Source organism: Heloderma suspectum, chromosome 10 (assembly GCF_057233095.1).
Source record: "Heloderma suspectum isolate Gila_16-S chromosome 10, 16-S_ref, whole genome shotgun sequence".
NCBI classification, from domain to species: domain Eukaryota; kingdom Metazoa; phylum Chordata; class Lepidosauria; order Squamata; family Helodermatidae; genus Heloderma; species Heloderma suspectum.
Window position 1 is genome coordinate 28,266,938 of NC_139467.1, and position 19,515 is coordinate 28,286,452.

Consider the following 19,515-nt stretch of genomic DNA (forward strand, 5'->3'; position numbering starts at 1 on the left):
GCTGCTTCTTGCAAAATTTCGGCTTAAATTGAAGAACGTTGGGAAAACCACTAAACCGTTCAGGTATGACCTCAGTCATATCCCTTCTGAATATACAGTGGAGGTGAGGAATAGATTTCAGGGATTAGACCTGATAGACAGAGTGCCTGAGGAACTATGGATGGAGGTCCGTAACATTGTTCAGGAGGCAGCAACGAAATCCGTCCCAAAGAAAAAGAAATGCAAGAAAGCCAAGTGGCTGTCTGATGAGGCTTTACAAGTAGCTCACAAAAGAAGGGAAGCGAAAAGCAAGGGAGAAAGGGGAAGATATACCCAACTGAATGCAGAGTTCCAGAGAATAGCAAGGAGAGACAAGAAGGCCTTCTTAAATGAACAATGCAAAGAAATCGAGGAAAACAACAGAATGGGAAAGACTAGAGATCTCTTCAAGAAAATTGGAGATCTCAAGGGAACGTTTTGTGCAAAGACGGGCATGATAAAGGACAAAGAAGGCAGGGACCTAACAGAAGCAGATGAGATTAAGAAGAGGTGGCAAGAATACACAGAAGAACTATACAGGAAAGATCTGAATGTCCCTGATAGCCATGATAGTGCTGTCACTGAACTTGAGCCGGACATCCTAGAGAGTGAAGTCAAGTGGGCCTTAGGAAGCATTAGTAACAACAAAGCTAGTGGAGATGACAGTATTCCAGCCGAGCTATTTAAAATCCTAAAAGATGATGCTGTTAAAGTGCTGCATTCAATATGCCAACAAATCTGGAACACTCAACAGTGGCCACAAGACTGGAAAAGGTCAGTTTACATTCCAATTCCAAAGAAGGGCAACGCCAAAGAGTGTTCAAACTACCGCACAATTGCGCTCATTTCACATGCCAGCAAGGTGATGCTCAAAATCCTACAAGCTAGGCTTCAGCAGTATGCGAACCGAGAACTACCAGAAGTACAAGCTGGGTTTAGAAGAGGCAGAGGAACTAGAGATCAAATCGCCAACATTCGCTGCATCATGGAGAAAGCAAGAGAATTCCAGAAAAACGTCTGTTTCTGCTTCATTGACTACGCTAAAGCCTTTGATTGTGTGGATCACAACAAACTGTGGCAAATTCTTAAAGTGATGGGAATACCAGACCACCTTACCCGTCTCCTGAGAAACCTGTACGAGGGTCAAGAAGCAACAGTAAGAACCAGACATGGAACAACCGATTGGTTCAAAATTGGGAAAGGAGTACGACAAGGCTGCATATTGTCACCCTGCTTATTTAACTTATATGCAGAGTACATCATGAGAAATGCCGGGTTGGATGAATCACAGGTCGGAATTAAGATTGCCGGGAGAATTATCAACAACCTCCGATATGCAGACGATACCACCCTAATGGCAGAAAGCGAAGAGGATCTCAAGAGCCTCTTGTTGAGGGTGAAAGAGGAGAGTGCAAAAGCTGGTTTGAAACTCAACATTAAAAAAACTAAGATCATGTCATCTGGCCCTATCACTTCCTGGCATATAGAAGGGGAAGAAATGGAAGCAGTGACAGATTTTACTTTCTTGGGCTCCAAGATCACCGCAGACGGTGACTGTAGCCATGAAATTAAAAGACGCTTGCTCCTTGGGAGGAAAGCTATGGCAAACCTAGACAGCATAGTAAGAAGCAGAGACATCACCTTGCCGACAAAGGTCCGTCTAATCAAAGCTATGGTTTTCCCAGTAGTAATGTATGGCTGTGAGAGCTGGACTATAAGGAAGGCTGAGCGCCGAAGAATTGATGCTTTCGAACTGTGGTGCTGGAGAAGACTCTTACGAGTGCCCTGAACTGCAAGGAGGTCAAATCAGTCCATCCTAAAGGAAATCAACCCTGAGTGCTCATTGGAAGGACAGATAATGAAGCTGAAGCTCCAATATTTTGGCCACCTAATGCGAAGAGAAAACTCCCTGGAAAAGACCCTGATGCTGGGAAAGACTGAAGGCAAAAGGAGAAGGGGACGGCAGAGGATGAGCTGGCTAGATAGCATCACCGATGCAATGAATATGAACTTGAGCACGCTCCGGGAGACAGGGCAGGACAGGAAGGCCTGGCGTGCTATGGTCCATGGGGTCACGAAGAGTCGGACACGACTGAACGACTGAACAACAACATCTGGTTGGGGAAGGGTGACTTAAGCTGCCCCTCCCCAGGCAAAATATATTCCTTGGCTTGATTTTTCTCCAGCAGAAAGAGATGACGAAACACTCTAAGAGGCGACTGCGGAAAAAACTACATTTCCCAAGAGCCTTTTCAACGCTTCTGGTTTTCGTGTTTTTTTTTTTTTAAAGGAGCCAATTGGAGCCGGCGTGAGCGGAAAGGGCTATAAAAGGCGAGGCCCGCGATGCGTTCGGTCTTTCTTCTCTCTTTGTCGCTGGACGGGAGGAGGGCAGGAGTCGTTTCGTCGGGGGAGACTAAGCAATCCGTCGGCATCCCCTTCCCTTTTCGGTCTGATTCCTGTTTTGACTCTTGATATCGTAATTTCAGATTCTCCGTTTCCCATCTAGGAGTGGATTGCAACCAAGCAGAGATCGGATCGGTATCTTCTGTGGGATTGCAAGAGGGGCGGATTCGTGCGGCTGCACCCGCGTAGGGTTCCTGGGTTGGAGATCGTGCCGAGCGGGAAGGGAGTGCAGTGTGGCGTTTTGCTTGGTGGAGGTTTGCGGGTAGGCGGCTTATTAGGGCCGGAACAGACGTCTGAGTGTGGCAGCCACATCATCCTTGCTCCGGAGAAGGCGCGGGGGGCCTGATCTTGATTTTAAAAGCACACGCGCACTAGGACCGCATGGGAGGACCTGCACCTACTCTAGAGTAAAAAATTTTTTTAAAGGACATAGGTGCTGGACACAAATTTAGGACGCAATCCTATGCATGCTTAGGCAGAAAAAATGCCTATAATTCCCAGCATTCCCTGGCCAGCATGGCTAGCTGGGGAATGCTAGGAGCTGTAGTACTTTTTTTTTTTTCTGTCTAAGTATGCATAGGATTGCACCTTTGCAGTCATATCTGTTTTGGCCCTCAACAGGAATGCAGGAACCACGCAAGTTGCCAAGGAGCACGCCTCCACTCGCCTTCAGTAAGTCCAAAGGTGTCTCCTAGCCCATCGCCTGGTGATGCTAGCCCACTCTCAGTGAGAGGGAGGGAGGATAGTTTCTGCTGGTTTGAGAAGCAAAGTGTTTTTCAAAGGGGGGTGACCCACATTCTCCAGGCATGTGCTTTGAATTCAGTCGTTACGCTTGCACACCGTTCTGGCTGCTGGGATTTGTTTGTTAAATTCGCATGCACCGCGCCTCCCCGCCAGGCATTGACATACAAAGAGGTCCAGACAATTATCTCTCTAAGCTCAGGATTGTCTGTTGGCCAGGCTGGCTGTGGAAATTGCAGTCTCAAAACATCTGGAGGGCACCAGCCCTTTTCCAGGCATTGGGCAGAGGTTGTTGCTGGGCTGCCTGATCTTTTTAGCTGGAGATGTGAGATCAGCTTGCTTGCGCCTTCAGCCCACGTGGCCCTCCAGATGTGTTGGGTTGTGTGACTCCCGTTGTTGAAAACACACTTGTGGGGCACCAAGTGGGGGAAGGCTGTTTCAGACAATAGCTTGCTGGGGGTTGTGGGAGTTGTAGTCCTAGTGCGTCTGAAGGACACCAGGTTGAGGAAAGTTGTATAAGGCTGCAATGCATTTTTAGACAGAAAAAACGCCTACAATTCCAGCGTTCCCCAGCCAGTGTGAAGGTGTATAGGATTGCAACCTTAGTTATGCACTTTCTCACTCTGGAAATTCTGATAAAGCGGCCCAAAATCTTTCCCTTTTGGGCCCAGTACTGTAGCTACTGCACCACAATAACTTTGTTTTCCTGTCTCTCTCTGCCTCCTCTTCCTTCTCCATAGTCCCCTTTCCATGTTTGCCTTTATATTTTGAGACTGAATGTAATGTTACCCAAACATTTCTTGCTGTAGCAAATAATTATTGAGGTCAAGGAGAAGTATGGTTTTGCTGCTGTAAAAAGTAACCATCAATCCATATCTTAAAATATTTTTGGCCATGTCTTGAACTGGAAGGCTGATCTGTAAACCCAGTAGTTTCAAAGCAAGGGAAGAAAGAAGAATGATTTTTGTGTCTGCCTCCTGAGAGGATATTCTGCCCAAAGTTTATTGTGTAACTTAGAAGACTATACTCTCCAATGTTTACAGGCAAAAATAGGGATGCTGTTAACAACGCTGTTCTCCCACCAAGAATCACTTGATCACACACATTGCTATTACCAAATTTTCCTGTTCGTTGCTGCAGGCCACTGTGCTGTTAAAGGCATAATGACATGGGCCCAGTTGAAAAGTTGGCAACCTGAACTGTAGATTGTATATGACTTTGTAATAGCTTCTAAAGTTGAATGTGTTGGAAACCGACAGTTAGTTAACTTTTTAATGGTCTAACACAGTGCAAGGAAAACTGAGGGCCGTGGCTCAGTGGTAGTGCCACATGCTTTGCATGCCAAAGGTTCCAGGTTCAATCCCCCGCATGTCCAGGTAGGGCCAGGACAGATTGAAACCCTGGAGAGTTGCTAGTCAATGCATAGATGGACCAGTGGTCTGGCTTCCTATATTGTTCAGTGTCAGGGGTAGACCATCTGATGCCCTCCAAGATGTTTTGGACTACAATCACTACAACTCCCAGCATTCCTGACCATTGGCCATGTAGGCTGGGACTGATGGGAGTCGTTGTCCAAAACATTTGGAGGACACCAGGATGGGGAAGGCTGTTCTAGGTTTCACGGTAGGGTTCTTTCTCAGCCCTGAAGATGCCACCTGGGACCTTCTGTTTGCAAAATAAGTGCTCTTTCACTGAGCTATAGCTCTTGGCTTTCTTTCAGCTATATTAGCACACTATTTATATTACATCCTCCAAAGGCTAAATAGGGGCAGTTGGAGGGCATGGAAAACAGTAAGCATCTTACAAACGTTCTCAACCATTGGATGGTCAGGGTGGTGTTCCTGCCACTCTTACTTGTACTGTTTGCATGTGATGGTGACCTTGTGCTCCTTCTCTTCTGTTCCAGCTATGAATGCAGCGCACTGGAGCACAGGCCAGGAATGGCTTGTGAAATTTCAGACTGGCCCTGCATGCCTTACCCCTCTGAGAACGAAACGAAACAGGTATTGTAGTAGCACTGAGCCATGCCATGGGGAGTGTTGTCCATTGTGGGGAAATCCGGCCCTTTTTGGGCCCAACAGATCCCCACAACACACCCAGCTCAGCTTGCATTTGCGAGCCAAGCTGCGCAGTGATTTCCAAAACACAGGACCTTTGCCAACGTTTTTGCACAAAGTGGCAGCAGTGGGGCTGCTGTGCACAAAATGGAGGATGAGAATGCCGCTCCCCTCTCATCCTCGTGCCGCCATGCAAAGGCGTCGAATTTGGTGCAGGCCAAGTTGGGCCAGTTGGCGATGTCGGACTGGAGTCTGGGGGGCTGAGCTGGCGAAAGCTCGCCGAGTTCCACCCCCCAAACGGATTCCTCCCTCATCCCTAGCCATGGGTTACCATTTGAGGAAATCTGAGAAGCCCATGGTAGCTGGTTCTGCTTTATTCAAGAAGGCATCAGGGCGATCGTGAGTTCAAATTCTATTGCAGGCCACAGTAGAAGAGGGCCCTTTGAGATGGATCCAGACTTCGTCACACGCAGAGTAGACCCATTGAAATCAATGGGACTTAGAAGCCTGGTTCCAACTCTTTATATACAAGGGGAGGGTTGGCTAAGACCCTTGTTTTGGAGGGTGCTACTTTGGAGTGACTTTGTATTCAAATGAGTGGGTACTCGAGGAAGGGGAACCAATGCACTTTAGCTTCCCCATTTTTTCCCCCAAAATGGGGATTTATATAAAAACCAGTTGAGGCACAACTGCATCCTTGTGGTGGCACTGTAGGCAGGCTGTCCAGATAGTGGCTGCATTCACACCTAACTCTAAGCCATGGTTTATGTTAACTATGGATTGTTGCTTTAGCCATGAATTGTCTTGCAGACAAGCAAACAAAATGTGGCAGTGTTTCCCTGTTCAAGGTTTGTTTCTCTTCTGCCCATTTTTCCAGCTTTCAGAGAGGTTTCATTTTCAGGCTGCTCTTGCTGAGCACCTCTGTTTCAGGGTGGACAGCAGCACAAACAAGCCAGGCTTAAGCCGTGATTCTAGGTTCAGACATGACAAGGCAGACTTCGCAAGCCAACAAAAAACCATAGCTTCTATTTGTGGTTTGTAGCTGGCTAACAAGCCATGGTTTGTTTCCAAGGATACATTCAGACAGGACAACAAGCCAAATTTCAACAAAGCACACCATGGCTATGTGCAAACCAGGCCGCGGTCTTCATGTTGTGAAGCCTCAGTGATGTTCAACATGTATTTATTTATTTTAAATATTTATATTTGGGGGGAGGGCACTTTTCATCCAAAAGGACCTTAAGGTGGACTTGGCAGTAAAGCATAATAAAACTAGGACAGCTGCTGTTACTGCAGTTGTAACTGGAGCTGAATAAGGATGCTGACAACAGCTAGTTTGTACCCTACCCCAGAAGCTCTCTGAAAAGGCAAGTTAAGACCCTCCTGTCTGCACCTCGTTAATTGACAGAAGGAGCTCTGTCCTGCCCTTCGAATGCATGTGCATCTCTCAGAGCAGCTTACATTAAAATCAGAGTATCTTCCTAAAATGGCAGTATGAACGAAGTATGGTAGAGGAGGTATACAGTAGGTTTCTTCTTTGTCTTTGCAGGTGACCTAACCAGCCTTGATAGTCCGGATGGTAAGTTTTAAATGGAAACATACCCTTCGTTTAATTAGAGGAGAATTGAGCATCAGCACCATTGTAGCTGATTTTTTAGTTCTGTCGCGTCTGGCTTGTGTCAGGGTCTGAGTTGCGCTTCCTGATTTGCCTGGCTTGGTTCTGGACCAGCGGAACAATTGTGGCATCTGGTGCCATATTGCCAATGTTTCCATGCCGAAAAAGGATGGAAGACTAAGCTAGCCTCCCTCTGGTATATTTGCTTTTGAAACCCCCTGGTGGCCCTATCGAAGCTGTGTCTGTCTCTCCTGTGGCTGACATGGTCAAAAAGGTGCCAAAAGTAACTTTTTTTCCCTTGACGGTCGCTGTTCAGTTTGTCCTTGTATGACTGTCCAGCAACACTTTTAGGAAAATACATGATTTTTTTTCTTGGTGTTTATGGATGCTGGCATTGTGCAATTCAAGTATGAAACCAGGTGGAGGAATTGGTTTTTAGATATGCAAGAACATTCTGCCTGTTACAATGAAGAGCCAGTGTGGTGTAGTGCTTAGTATTGGGGCTAGGACTGGGAAGAGTCGATCCCATAAAAAGCTTACTGTGGACCATTGGACTAGTCACTATTTCTTAGCCTAACCTTCCTCACAAGGTGATTTTGAGGATAACGAAGTGGGGGAAGAATCATGCATGCTACTCTTCGGAAGGAAGGGTGTGATAAAAATGTCCAGGACCAAGATAAGTTCAGTTGCCAGTGTCTGGGAGGCAGTGGGATGGGATTTTTAAAAAGGTTTTATTGTTCATTTTTTAAAATTTTGTTTTAAAAATATAGAAAAACTTGCAAAACAAATATGCGTAGTCAGTATATTTAGGAAGTAGAACTTTCTACTTGAATTGCCCATTCTTGCTTAAAACCTGTATGGGGAAGAATGCGTCTGATTTACAGAGATGTGGAGAGGACAGTAATGTATCAGCAATTGCTTTCTGTCTCATGTCTTCTCTCCCAATTCCTTTTCAAGGAAAGAGAAAATGTGATGGCGTTGTGTCTGTGAGTCGGAGGTTTGCCTTCTCATGGAGGTCTGTTCTGAACACAGGTAAGAGAACTTGCAGATCAGTCTCAAGGATAGTTCTCTGGAGTTTGAGATGGCTGGGGTTGTTGGATTTCCCCCCCCCCCCCATGCTGACTGGGGAATGCTGGGTGGTGTAGGACGTTTCCTGTCTAAACATGCAAAGGATCACCCCCTTAGTCTCCGTACTAATTCAGTCCATGTTCTTATTGGGCCAGTGGGCATGTTAAACCAAGAGCTATGGCTTAGCAAATAGCCACAAGGTCTCCAACAACATGCAAGAACAAAATGTGAGGGGCTTTGACTTCTCAGGCTTTTGTTAGCTGCGGTTGTCACTCGACTCTCCTACACACAGCCGCCTTCTAGAAGGCATTAATTCATCTAGATCTTTCAAGTCCTGATTTCCTTAGCTTTTTGTGTGTTCCTATGGAAGGCTTTATCTCTGGGAAGCTGCAAAACAGAGGTACCTCCTGGACAATTCATCTGTATTGCACCCGGTAGTGTCCAGAGTGTTCTGGAACCATGAGGGCTTGAAACTTGGCTTGTTTAAGCTGACGTCTTGAGTTCTTAATATTTTGCAAAAAACATACAAAATGCAAACAATCCTGGTCAATATGCTTGAGCAGCCTGAGTGATTTTAATCCAGCTACATTCCACATTTTTCTTCAAATATTGGTGTGTTTTTTTCCTTTTCAGTGATCAGGTATCAGCTGGAGGCATTCAATGCTAGAACAGAGGTCCTCATCCTTTTGCTAGAACAGAGGTCCTTATCCTGTTGCAACTGACTAGGCTAGCCACTGGTGCTGCCAAAGGTACCGTATAGTTTTTTCCATCGTTTCATGTGCCACTCCCATAAGATGAAAAGGAGATGTGGGGTGAAGAATTGTAGCTTTGTGTGGCCTCCCTATCCCTTTCCCATCAGATCTGAATACCGATCTTATGGTCAAGAAGGAGGGAAAGTAAAATGGAAGCTGGCCCTTGCATCTTTGCTGGGGCAAATCCTGCATTGAACTGGGCTGGTTTGAAACAGTACATTTGTTTGGACCCCAGGGCCTCGCCGATCCCACAAAACAGGATGTGGTGGGTGACAGTTGTCCTTGATTTCATTTTCCGTTTGTTTGTTTGTTTTATTACATTTCTATACAGTCCTACTTCTAAGGGCCTCAAAGTATTATTTAAGTTATTGTTTGTTTATTTGTTACGTTTATATCCCGTGTTTTTATCCTCAGAACACCCCTGTGAGGTAGGTTAGTCTGAGAGTCAGTGACTGGCCTAAGGTCACCCACAGAGCTCCATGGCAAAGTGAGGACTAGAACCCGGGTTGCCCTAGTCCAACACTTTAGCACTACACTACCCAGGTGAATGTGGTCCTCCCTCATCTTCTATCCTGAACACCCTTGTGAGGTAGGCTAGCAAGTGACCAGCCCAAGGTTGCCCACTGTGAGTTTTACAAGGATTTGAACTTTGATCTCCCTGGTCCAAGTCTGATGCTCGAGTCCAGCCTTCCCCAACTTGGTGCCCTCCAGATGTTTTGGACCACAACTCCCAGTGTTACTAACCACCAAAACATCTGGGAGGCACCAGATTGAGAGTCGGTCTAACTGCTATACTGCACTGGCTTTCATTTTGAGCCTGAGAGCTTCAATTGGACTAGTAAGCTTGAAGGGAAGATGACTTGTTTGGTTGGATGCTCTTGAGTCAGCCATCTCTGTGGGTATATGTCCTGAGATGGGAGGAAGTCAACTGCAGCAGACCCTTAATCCAGCCTTGTCAATTAGCCCACCAAAGTTACTAGCTTGATAGGCGCTGGCAGAGGAAAAATGGAGACCTCAGATGTGAAAGTTCCGGAAAAAAATGGGGAAATGTAGGGTGGAGGGCCATTTGATAAATCTCACCTTTCCTCCAAGGAACTCAATGGGTGGATACATGGTCGTCTCCAACCCCCTTTCTATCCTCACCCCAACCCTGTGAAGCAGGCTAGATTAGCAAGTGGCCCAAATTGACCCAGTGACAGCTCCATGGTGGAGTGGGGACTTGAGCCTCCTGTGTAACCGCTATGCAACACTGCCTCTTTCTGAACTCCTGGGCCTTACTTGCTTGCCAGTGCTTGGCTTACTATGCGCATGCCGTTTATTGTAGGTGTTTACGCCTTTCCTTAAAGGATAAGCATGTAAAGTGATAGAAAAAGGGTGGGTAACTCATGGCCTTCCAGACGTTGGACTTCAGCCCTCATCATGCTTCACCACGGGCTATGCTGGCTAGGGCTGATGGGAAGTGCAGTCCATCATCTTCTGGAGGGCCACAGGTTTGTTTGATTGGGGGGTTGGGCTCGATGGTCTTACAGGCCCCTTCCAACCCTATGATTCTATGATACCCTGCCTTTCCAGCAAGAAAATGGCACTCAAGACGGCCAAGTTATGTCTGTCCTCCCACCCCCATGATAAAGGCTACAATTCTATATCCACTTACTTGGGAGTAAGCCCCACTGATCTCAGTGGGACTTCTGAGGACACATATTAAGGGATTGCAGGGTTACGTTTTCCAAAATTAGATCAGGATTGATGGAAAGTCTGTTTTTCCTTTTATAGGGGTAGCAGTATGGTGCGGTGAGCTTCCATTCTGCTTTGGAAGAGGATACCCAAGTAGACTGGGCAGTTGGAAGGACAACCTCTTCAGCAATGTAAGGCCCTACTGCCAACCATAGAAAAGGAGCATGATTTCGTTACCGTTCATAAATCTGTGTTGGGCAACAGCCACCTTATGGTGAGCTTGTGTTGGGACGCTCATGGTTGATCGTGTGTGTATGTTGAGCACAGCACTGCCTCTGCCTGGTCAATGATGACTTATGTTTCTAATGGTGACAGCTGGATGAATCCTGCGGATATGGGGCTGAGACCAAGCAGATAACATCGGTAAAATGGTTTTGTTTCCAAAGGCCAAAGTGCTCTGCCTTTTTTGCTTCCCAGCCATTGCAAAGAGCATAATGGAATGCAGTGCCCTTGTCCTCCACACGCACAAGGATAGTTTCAGCTTTTGATGTGGGCTGAAAGAATTAGCAACTTCTCTCAACTGGCTCATAAGCATGTTCAGCTTTTAATTTTGAGCCAGGGCTTTTCCTGTAATTATGGGAGGGGTAATGTCCTTTCACTTACCCAGTAGGCCAGGGATGAGGAACCTGTGACGTTCCAGATGCCCTTGGACCACAACTCCTATCATTGGCACTGTTCTACAGTGGTTCAACTCGTATTTGTGGGGTTGGTTCCAGAGGACAGCATAGGATGACTGTGCCTCAGCCCCATGGCAGCTGAACTCTGGGATGGCACAGGGTGCCATCATGTCCCTAAGGTTATTTAATATCTATAAGAAGCCATTGGGAGCGGTCGTCAGGAGATTTGGGGCAAGGTGTCACCGGTATGCTGAGGACACCCAGCTCTATCTCTTCATGACATCTATCTAAATCGGGAGAGGCTGTTCGCATTCTGAACCAGTGTCTGGATGCAGTTATGGCTTGGATGAGGGTAATAAACTGAAGCGGAATCCCGATAAGACAGAGACCCTATGGGTTGGCTGTTCTGAGGTCTGGGAATTGGCCTGTTTGCCTGTTCTAGGTGGGGTTTTGCTCCCTCTGAAAGAACAGGTATGTAGTTTGGAGGTACTTCTGGATCCATCTGGGGGCTCAAGTGACCTCAGTGACCTGGAGCGCCCATTACTAACTTAAGTTGGTGCACCAGCTATGCCCGTTCCTGGATAGGGACAGTCTAGGCGTGGTGATCCATAACCTGGTAACCTCACACTATTATTGAAATTGTTTTTAATATTGTATTTTAAATGCAATTTTAATATTTATTATATTAAGTTGTATGTGCTAAAGGCTGATTGGCTGGAGCATAATAAATTTTGATACTGTATTAAGTGGTATAGAAGTATCACAAATGAAACAAATAATAAAACGCCTCTAGCCATTCGCTAGGCTGGCTGGGGCTGATAGGAGGTGCAGTACAGCAACATATGTTCTCCACCCCTTCAGTAAGGCACTGCCAGTCCTCATATAAATTGGATTTGGGGATGGGGGATGGACAGGACTTGGAATGAAAGTCAGTGGGTTGGATCCAGATTGAGTCATACTTAATAAGAGGGGACCAATTATTTAAGTCCCATCGCTTTCAGTGGGTCTACTCCAAGTATGACTAAACCTCAACCCCTCATATTTAGTGATTCTCGCCTGATAAGTATTGCAGAATGAGAATTCGCTTGTTTCTGTAACTTACATATACTGTCTAAGCGTTCTATGGTGTGTGTTCTGATCTTGAGGGGTGTGGTTAACAACAAGCTTTTTAAAAAAAAGACTCCCTGGATTAATAAAATATTTCTTTTAGGTTTTCAAAGACTCCTTGGAATTTGTCAAGAGCACTGCAGGAATAAGAGTTATTGGCAAAGAAGTTTCTAAGATTCACCAGCAGCAGTGACTAAATTTGGTAGTGTTTGTGGAATTGTGTGGAATTAAAGGACTCTTGCTTTTCATGAGGTCTGCAGAATTCTTTTTTTTTCCCCCTCCTTTGCAAGTCTTGCTTTTAAGAGTTAGGCGTCCTCTGGAGTACTGTGTCCAGTTCTGGGCACTACACTTTAAGAAGGATGCAGACAAGCTGGAGAGGGTTCAGAGGAGGGCAACATGATCCGGGGACAGGAAACAAAGCCCTGTGAGGAGAGACTGACAGAACTGGGCATGTTTAGCCTTGAGAAGAGAAGGCTGAGGGGAGATACGATAGCACTCTTCAAGTACTTGAAAAGTTGTCACAGAGAGGAAGGCCAGGATCTCTTGATTATCCCAGAATGCAGAACACGGAATAATGGACTCAAGTTACAGGAAGCCAGATTCTGGCTGAACATCAGGAAAAACTTCCTGACTGTTAGAGCAATACGACAATGGAACCAATTCCCTAGGGAGGTAGTGGGCTGTCCCACACTGGAGGCATTCAAGAGGCTGGACAGGGATGCCTTGACTTGGATTTCTGCACTGAGCAGGGGGTTGGACTTGATGGTCTTACTGGCCCCTTCCAACCCTCCTATTCTATGATTCTGTAAGTGTTGGGACCTGCCCTCTTACTATGGTTAACATGTAGTCCATGGAAACTTAAGCTATAATGACTTTGTTAGGTGCCTCAAGTCTGTTTTGTTGGTGTGCCCCTCTGGAAAGCATCCATCTAGCACTTTGAGAGAAAGGAAAGCCAGTGTGTTCAAATTTGTGAAATGGACATTGCTCCTACTTTTAAACAGTACCAATAGCCAAACAGAAGACTGGATTTAGTACCAAACCTTGCTTTGAAGGAAGCACATACAATTCTTGAGGTAGGTGTTAAGTTTATTTACATAGGGAGAGGGGGGAAAGGAATAAAAAGGCATACAAGAACCAGAGAAACATTTGGAAATAATACTTCAGGCAGAGAATAAAAGTTAGCTCTCTTCTCTCAACATACCTAGGCATAGGTCTGCAATAGGGCCTTCAAAAGGTGATATTCAAAGAAGTCAGAAAGGTTTCAGCCCCCCTCTTATATGCTCAAGCCCCTGGCAACTTTGTGGAAATCTCTTAGCCGATCACAGGCTGGCTGGGGCAGTGTTCCCAAACACTTAAGGGGGGAGCAACACTTACCACAGGAATTCGGCTGAGATGATTCAATCTAACTGAGCTTTGCTTTGACCTTGGAGCTCAGAGACAAATCAAGAAAACCACATGCAAGTGGTGGTATCACTACGTGTAACTTCAGCCAGACCAAATGGAGTCTTACAGCCAGTTAGACCCTAAAAGGAGAATAGGGTTCTTGACACACTGTGAGACCTTACAGGACCTAATGGGCCCCTGTCCCAACAGTTGCACATTCAGAAGTCCAGATGGTAGTGGACTGCCCTGGTTCTACTTCTTAAAGTAGTGTTTTTACTGAAATTAAACACCAGTCAACATTGGCAGAGTTAAAGGAGGCAGCATTTTTCTCCATGCCTTCTGACTCTGAAGCGTCTTAGATACGTGAGATTGGAGAGTATATGTACTTTGGAATTAACATGTTGATGTTTGCAAGGTTCTTTTCATGCATGACTGATGAAATTGCATCTATTAAAGAGATGCAAAGAGCATGAGGACTTGGAGGACTCTTGCAGAAGGTTTGTAGGACTCTTGCAGAAGAACCTTGTAGAAGGCTTGTCGCCATTTAATAACCGTAGCTGGCCGAAATTCCACAGGTCAGGGTCACCATGCTGCAAATGGCTGCATTGTTGTTGGGTTTTTCTTTACTTGCTGAGCATCTTTCAAAGACCTGCTGGAAAAAAGGGTGGCAACGCTAGTGATTATAGAGAATTTGTAGCCACGCTGCAGATACCTGTTTTGAATGGGTTTCTCCCACCCATTCTTCCCAGTGATGAAATTTAGATAGGAGGGAACTGGATGATACCACGAACCTTAACGACGTATTCTTTAAAATGTTTTAATAGAAAAGAACAAAAAATGAATTAAGTGTAAAATGGTTGTTCCATTAATATATGCCTGTGAGATATGCCACACCTACATTAGATGAATATAATCCAAAATCCACAGCTGGGTAATACCTTTATCAGGACCAATCAAAAGGCCACAAAAGTTCAAGCTTCCAAGTTATCCAAAACTGTGTACAAAAAGCAGGGGCTTTTCTGTTTCTTCCCCCATTCCCTGCTTTTTCCACCACCTAGCCGCCTCTCGATTTTATCCTCACAACAACCCTGTGAGGTAGGTTAGGCTGACCCAAAGTCACCCAGTGAGCTTCAAGGCTGAGTGGGGATTTGAACTCTGGTTTCCCCAGTCCTCATTCAACACTAACCACTACACCACACTGGCTCTACTAAGCAACACATTTCCTTTAAGTTCCCAAAAAGGATACTTGCTTTCAAGTCACATCTGTGTTCTCTTCCACAGGTTTCCTGTCTTGGACTATTTTAACTCTGAGCTGTTTTTCAGTTCTACCCACTTCGTAAAACATTTCATGTTATCTTCACTCATTTATGTCATAAGCAGAAAATATTAATGATACCAGCCTAACCAGCCATCCTTCCTCCACAGACTCCTTATCTGAAGCATATGTTATTTTTTTCCTGTGTTTTTGCTGGGAAATAGTTCAACCTTTTTCACATGTCACTTGGGTTAACAATAGCAGGCTCAGAGGTAAGTGAAAAGTTATGAGCTTGTCAGGCTGAGTGCATTTACTAGAACTAAATGATTCAACCTTCCTATGAAAGCGTATTTAATAGTTTAAATGCTCTTGTGATATCTGTGATATTATGGTAGGGGGATTATTACGATATGGATATTTGATATGGAATGTTTATATTTAGCTGGATCTTGGATTGGCAGGTAACATCTCAAGCTGCATTTTAGGATCAAAGTGTTGCCGAGGAAACTAAATTTACAAAATTCCTGGTATTAACATACAGTTTTTAAATAGAGGCCTCTGAGATCAGACATGTTTTTCTCTTCTATTTTAAAATCTTAAGCAGTTTTTAATTGCATGATCTAAGAGCATTAAACATACAAGAATACATAACTATTCATTATTTTTTTTCCAAAGTTCTCAGCTGTGATTTTGGAGAAATATATTTTACTTCATATCTTGTCAACTTTTCTGAGTACATTTCCTTAAGTTCTCCAAACAGGATAATACCTGCATCTCTTTCATAGGTCCTGTTTACTTCTTATAATATTTCATGTTCACTTATTTGAATCATAACTACACGTAAGCAGACATGTGGACAGTAGTCCAGTAAACAGTTCTTTTCCCAGCTTATTTGATGCAGATGTTTCCTGACTTTAGGTGCGTGTTCTTGTTTTTCCTGAGTTCTGCCAGGAAAATATTTTACCTTGCTTTGCTTATGTCAGCAAGCTTAGATGTCAGTGAAAAGTTCAATGAAATTTCATAGCATGTTAGCTCAAATGCTTCCAACAGAATGCCTTGCTAGAATCAAACTGATTGAAACTTTAATACAGGAATACATTTTAATATATCATTTGTTTCTCGGAAAATTATATACTTATGAGAGAGAAAGGCTTATGAGAGAAATATGTAGAGGACCAATAACCTTCCTTTTGGATAAATATTTGCAAGGTAGCCTATTAACTTGCAAGATGCAAAGGCTTCTGGGGCAAACATTTGTCACATTCTGTTATGAAAACTAGCTTATCAGAGAGGTGGAGACCAATATATAATATCTTTATTTAGGATGAATATTTGCAGAAGGGCTGGATGCGCCCAATCTCGTCTGGTCTCGGAAGCTAAGCACGGTCAACCCTGGTTAGTACTTGGATGGGAAACCGCCTGGGAAACAGGCTTCCTGCATTGAGCAGGGGGTTGGTCTTAAAGGCCCCTTCCAACCCTATGATTCTAAGGTAGCCTATTATACAGGCTGGGGCAAGAGCCTTACAAGATACTTAAACTACAGCACAAAGACCGCTGGGAGAAATGTTTGTCACAGTATTTCAAAAAGTCCAGAGTCCCACTTAGTTTCTCCTACCCACCTACTGGGAGGCTTGTTAAGGGAAGATGTCCTTTGAGTATGGGTGGGCGGACATATGGGGTCACTAACTGAGAACACTAACTGAAGCCAGAATTCTGAGCTCAGGAATTTGTTTTTGAGTACCAGAACCAGTGGAGGCTGGTGGCTCTGACATCAGTGGGGTGGTGAATCCACACCTTGGATACCTCCTTTAGTGTTCCATCTAGTTCTGACTGAAACCCAGAGCAGGTGCACCACCCCACTGACATTGGAGAGCCAGTGTGGTGTCGTGGCGAGAATGTTGGACTGGGAGCTGGGAGATCTGGGTTCTAGTCCCCACTCGGCCATGGAAGCTCCCTGGGTGACTTTGGGCCGGCGGCCACAGACTCCCAGCCCAGCCTACCTCATAGGGTTGTTGTTGTGAGGATAAAATGGAGAGGAGGAGGGTAATGCAAGCTGCCTTGGGTTCTTTGCAAGAGGAGAAAAGGTGGGATACAAATGCAATAAATAAATAAATAAATAAAAATTGGAGCCACCACCCTCCACTGACCAGAACTGAACAAAGCTCACAATATTTCCACACAAAATTCCACCCCTCGTTACCCCCAAGCTTTCTTTGTTCCAGCACTATAAGTTGGGGCTGGGGGTGGGGAGTCTTTGGGTTACTGCTATTGTTAAACAATTAGGAGACAAAAAATCCTTGCTGATCTACCCAGTGATCGACCAGTCTGACCCGGATCTATTTTCTGCCCACCCTTGCTTGAAGATAAACTTTTCCTGGGTAATTCAAGGTCAATGACCAGTTCTTTATCTCACTCCTTACATGATACACTTCCTCTTTATGCTCAGTTGGGAGCAACTGAATTCGTGTAACTCAACTGGACATAAGAAGAGCTGTGCTGGATCAGACTAAAGACCCATCTAGTCCAGGTTTCTGTTCCCACAGTGGCCCACCGGACACCTGTGGAAAGCCCACAAACAAGACAAGAGTGCAACAGCATCTTCTGGCTTGTGTCCCCCAGCAACTGGCATTCAGGGGCATATGGCTTCTGATACTAGAGGTAATATATAGCCACCATAACTAGGATCCATAAAATGAGTACTGGCCTGGTGTAGTGTTAAGGATTGGATGGAAACTTGGAGGTTCGAATCCCCACTCAGGTTCGAATCCCCACTCAGCCATTAAACTCAATGGAGCAGGTGGTGGGGTCTTTGGGGCACTTACTCTCAGCCTAACCTACATTACAGGATTCTGTGAAAATAAAATGCTGGTGGGGGGGGGGACATACGTGCCACCCTGAGCGCTTTGGAGGAAGGCTGGAATAAAACAATACATTCTGGGAGAGGCGTCCCACCAGCTTTGCAGGCCACAGCCAAGGGCATGGGTTCCACATTGTTAATTTCACTTGGGGGTTCCAGGTTTAACTCTTCCGACATTCACAATGCAACTTGCAGTGAAGTCGTAACATAGGTGAGACCTTCTCTTTGCACAATCAGTTTAAAAGGGAATGCCTCCAACATTCAGTTTTAGCTTCCTGCAGTTTTTGTGTGACTGGAGGCTTCTCCTGAGTGTTTCAAAGGTTACTTACATAAACATTACTTTATATTGCTCAGATATTGGGGATGGAGGTTTCCAAACTTCTTAAAGAAAATTATCTTCCACTGCATGCCGTGTAAAACACAATACAATGTCTCTCGGTTTTGTGGTGCCTGTTAATCTTGGAGCGAGGGCTCTATGAGCCCTTTCAGTATTGCTCTATTCTGCCGCAAGATTGTGTCTGGAATTAGAGAGTTAATCCAATCAATAAGGAATCCTGTCATTTCATCCCCCCTGTCCACAGACTCCACCATTCCACAGACGCAAATATTTGCACATTTACTTCTGTTTTCCCAAATCTGTTGTTTTAAGTTTCTTAATTCTATTTTGGTTTTCTAGTCATTTCATTTGCATTCAGTGCCCTTTGCTCATATCTTGTGCTCTGTGCACTATGTCTTTACACCTTTTATATCAGGGATGGGGAACGTTAGGCACTAATCCGGCCCTCCGAGGCTCCTCAGATGGCCACACCCCTTCCCACGGCTTTGCGGGCCTCACCAGGAGCAGTTGAGGGCCTCGGGTTATACACCCCTGCTCTAACTATAAGGAAAGAAACTTGTTCCATTGAAAGCAGACATTGTATAAGCATTCTGCTGAAGCTGCTGGGTGTGCTGTGTTTTGCAAACTTCCCAAATTCCTTATTCATAGTATTAAGCAATTAAAGGAGGAGCTGTCCTCCTTTAGCCCATGGCCTTTTATATGTACCAAGCTGTTAATGAAAGATTTTGGGTGCACGTTTTAAAGCAGGGGTAGGCAACCTGTCACAATCCAGATGTTTTGGACTACAACTCCCATCAGCCCCAGCCAGCATAGCCAATGGTTGGCGATTATGGGAGTTGCAGTCCAAAACATCTGGTGGGTACCTGGTTGCCTATCCCAGTTTTAAAGGTTGACAGATTTGATACACAAACTACAGGGAGGGGGGGAAAGAACGGTCTTGCCCCCTAGGCTCCTATTTTTAGTAGGCAATACGGGTTCCGTGATTTGCCTAGCATTGTAGCAGGGATTCGGGTATGCAGCTTGTGTTCATTAAGCCCTCCCCTCCAACAGAGTGGTTTTATTGCTGGTTTTGTTGTTGGTTTTTATTACTATTTTTATTGCTGCTTTTATTGCTCTTAATATTGTATCGGTTTTATGTGTTTTATTGCTGTACGCCGCCTTGGGAGGGCTTCTGCCCTGAAAGGTAGCCAAGAAATATTTTAAATAAATAAATAAAGCCACGTTTCCTCCATAATTTGATCCCTGCTGCACATATGTTGTTATTGGTCCTGATCATAATACTTTCTGCAAGTGGGCAAGATAAAATTCTACTGGGTAGAATCTATATGTTGCATTTTTCTTGATAAGCCATATCTGTGGAGAGCAAGGAAACTGGTTGAGCTTTGCTACTCCCATTTGAAAACTTGAGCTGCTTTGCTAGGATCTGCGAATGACTGAAATACAGTTTTATGCCACCATTCTTAAAATGCTATGTCAGACTTAGCAGCAGTTCTAGTAGCACAGGGTTGACATTTTGATGACAGTGTGCTATTCCTTCCCACCCCACCCCATACCTACTCACACACACACAC

At 45.0% G+C, this 19,515-nt stretch overlaps 1 protein-coding gene and 4 non-coding genes across 9 annotated transcripts in view; all 5 read left to right on the plus strand.

The window, feature by feature from the left end:
• TRNAU1AP (tRNA selenocysteine 1 associated protein 1) overlaps positions 1-12,360 on the plus strand; it is a 34,263-nt gene extending 21,903 nt beyond the window's left edge. For all 5 annotated transcript variants that reach the window (XM_084815690.1, XM_084815685.1, XM_084815686.1 and 2 more), the window contains exons 10-15: positions 5,069-5,165; positions 6,769-6,798; positions 7,792-7,866; positions 8,536-8,651; positions 10,428-10,519; positions 12,216-12,360. The gene's annotated coding sequence lies outside the window, so the exon portion shown is untranslated. The remainder of the gene's footprint in view (positions 1-5,068; positions 5,166-6,768; positions 6,799-7,791; positions 7,867-8,535; positions 8,652-10,427; positions 10,520-12,215) is intronic.
• On the plus strand, positions 7,054-7,197 carry LOC146338004 (small nucleolar RNA SNORA16B/SNORA16A family). The gene has a single exon (XR_014785237.1). It is a non-coding gene; the product is annotated as a small nucleolar RNA SNORA16B/SNORA16A family (small nucleolar RNA).
• Positions 8,059-8,192, plus strand: LOC146338005 (small nucleolar RNA SNORA44). The gene has a single exon (XR_014785241.1). It is a non-coding gene; the product is annotated as a small nucleolar RNA SNORA44 (small nucleolar RNA).
• Positions 8,737-8,871, plus strand: LOC146338006 (small nucleolar RNA SNORA61). The gene has a single exon (XR_014785242.1). It is a non-coding gene; the product is annotated as a small nucleolar RNA SNORA61 (small nucleolar RNA).
• Positions 10,667-10,740, plus strand: LOC146338007 (small nucleolar RNA SNORD99). Its single transcript, XR_014785248.1, has one exon. It is a non-coding gene; the product is annotated as a small nucleolar RNA SNORD99 (small nucleolar RNA).
• Positions 12,361-19,515: the final 7,155 nt, after the last annotated feature.